Genomic DNA, 3,291 nt, shown 5'->3' with positions numbered 1-3,291 from the left:
AGTATATTTATCATGTACACTTAGTGTAAATACCTTGTACATTGACTCAAATTCCATATACCCCCTACTCAATGTCTAACCATAGGTAGATTAACCACGTTTTCATTGGTTTGGTCAAAAAAATAGTGGAAGATGGAAAAACAAAATTTTCTCTCAAACATCATTAGTGGAATAAGTATTCGAATTGTCATATGCAAGTTAAATAAAGTGCATAAGATGAGTGTGTGTGATAGAGGAATGTGTACCTTGAGAGTGTGCAATCCTTAGATGACAAGACAAAAAAAAAATTGTTTAAAATTGATTGAAATCTTTCACAAATGATAGCCTTGTATACCCCTTGTATAATCAGAACATTTGTTTTGTACAGTTAGAACATTTGCCTTATCCAATTGAACATTTACCTTGTATAGTTAGTATAACACCCTTGTACAATGGTGCAAATTTCATCCATATGCATACATTATGTGCCACATATGATGTGTGAACCATGTTTCCAATGGTTTGATTAAAAAAATGATATAAAACGTAAAAATAACGTTTTTTCCTAAACATAATTATTAAGGTAAGTATTTGAATTGTTATATGCAAGTTAAATAAAGTATATGAAATAAAAGAATTTGTAGTAGGAGAGCGTATAATCCTTAGATGACAAGAAAAAAAAAAATTGTTCAAAATATACAGTTTTGTATACCCCTTGTACAATTAGTGTAATAACCTTGTATAATGGTATAAATTTAATATATATATATATATATGCATAAATTATATCCACATGAGTGTGTAAACTTTGCTCGCAATAGTTTGACATTTAAAATAATTAAAACAAATAAAATGTTATTTTATTTTATTTTATTTTCAATGCAAAATGTAATTAAAAATAAGACAAAGAAATTACTTAAAAACTATTATTTAAGCCAAATTTATTTATTAATTTCCTTTTATTTTTGGAAATAAAGAAAAAAAGAATAAACAATTTATTTAACCATAAGAAATATGAATATAAGATCGGTTAGAAATTTCAAATTTATTTATTTATTTTATTTTATTGTTGGAATTAAAGAAAAAAATAATAAAAAATTTATTTAACCGTAAAAAATATTAATATAAGATATGTTAAAAAATATAAATAACCCCAAATTTATTTACTTATTTCATTTTATTTATTTAAATTAAAAATTAATTTATTTTAATAGATCAAAATGTGCACAATTAATTTATTACATTGTTAATTATGGATATATTAAAATTTTCTATTAGACAAAAAATAAATAAATAAAATAAAATTAAAAAGAGTAATAAATATATATATATATATATATATATAATTTAGTTATTTAATTATTTTTCATGTAAAAGATAATCACACAAAAAACACATAATTGACCAATTCCTTTGTTTAATCGTAAACATACTATATTTTTTATTTTATTATTAAAATAACTAATGGAAAAAAATAAAAATGGATAATCAATAAATAAAATTTAATTCTTTTTATTATTTTCATATAAAAAATAGTACTAAACAATGTTTTCAATTTTTATATTTAAAAATAGTTTTCATTTTTTAATTAAATGTTTTTTCAAAAAGAAAATATAAAAAATATAAATCATATTACCATTTTTTTTAGAAAGTATTTTTTTAAATAGTTTTTGAACATAATTTTTCTTTATTTATAATTTAAAATAGAAAATAATGTTGATTTTCAATTATTTATAAATAAAAAATTAAAAACAATGAAAAAACCAAATTGTTAAAATAGAATTATTATGGTTGCGTGAATAGTGGTGTGAAAATTGTTAAAATCCAAATTTTAAAAAAGCTTATATGAAAAGTCATTGGGTATTTTAGTCCATCATTATTTTATATCCCTAAAAGGTAATATATAGAAATTTAAAGGGTATATTGGTCTGTTAATATCTTATATCATTTCTATTATTTATGTAAGTTATATGGATCAAATGTTAATTTTTGGGCCAGACCCAAAACACAATTGTCCCTTCTTACCAACCGTCCCACCACCTTGATTTCTGAACACTGCCATTCATTCATATTTAACAAATCAACCTTTTTTATACTCTATTACGTCCATCTCTCTACTCTCTCTCACCTTCATCTTCTTTAATCTTCTCCTCTATTCCATATCATTTTTTTCTACATTTTTCTCATTTTGTGGATGCACATTAGATGTTATTTTATTTGGTATAATAAGAATTTGAATAGATAACCCAGTATTAGATTTAGGGTTACAAATTTCAACAACTTTTTTCTTCTACATTTTATAGGGAACCAAATAGAAAATACAAAAGAAAAGAAATCAAAAATTGAGAGGAAAAAAATAGAGGTTTTTCATGTGAAAAACATGATTGGGAATCAGGTTTAGAGTTAAAAATTTCAACAGCTTTTCTCCCTACATTTTCTAGGGAATCAAACAGAAAAAATAAAAGGGTTAATCCAAAATTACCTGATAGGGTTTGGGAAGATAAGGGTCGGATCATGTGGTGTTATCAATTGAAGAACAAAATCAATCAAAAAGGTTTCCGTTGTAACTCTGAAAATCTATTTGTTTGCATGAGAGTGAACAAAAACTACTTTTTGCTCTCTCGAAAATTGCTCCATTTTCTTTCAAAACAATGTCCTCTCTCTACTATTATTTTTTTTAACTCTCTTCTGTCTTTGGTGAGTTGCACAACTTCATCCCCACTATTTTATCTTTATACAGTAAATAATGTGTTTTAAAAATGAAATTAAAAAAAAAATTATATTTTTATCGTGATATTAAATAAATAATAATGTTATCAAAACAATTAGCCTTAAGCTAAAAAAAAATCTAAAAAAAGTTAACATTTTTATTAATGAATAAAAAATTTTAAAATTAAAATAAAACCACATAAATATAAAAAATATATATATTAGTTACTTAAACGAAGATAAAAAAAAAAAATTATTATTAACTATTTGCGACATTACATTTTTATTAAAGAATAGAAAAATTAAATGTTATAATATTAATTTTATTATATTTTTTTATGTAGAGTTTTATTATATAATATTAATTTTATTACCTGACTGTTAAACCAACCTAGTATATATAAAATGTAGAATTAGTGACATCAAACATTAAATATTTCTATACGATCCAAGCAGATTTCTACATTAAAAATAAAAAATAAAATAAAAAATAAAAAGTGTTTTCCTAGTCTAATTAAATACTGAAGAGTTTTAAGAAAACCAAAATTAGAGAGAGACTCATTTTTCTGCTTCGATTCCAAAAGGTAAGGGGCGGGGTTGTAC

This window comes from Vitis riparia, chromosome 11, assembly GCF_004353265.1.
Source record: "Vitis riparia cultivar Riparia Gloire de Montpellier isolate 1030 chromosome 11, EGFV_Vit.rip_1.0, whole genome shotgun sequence".
NCBI classification, from domain to species: Eukaryota; Viridiplantae; Streptophyta; class Magnoliopsida; order Vitales; family Vitaceae; genus Vitis; species Vitis riparia.
Note: the sequence above shows the minus strand (reverse complement) of the source record.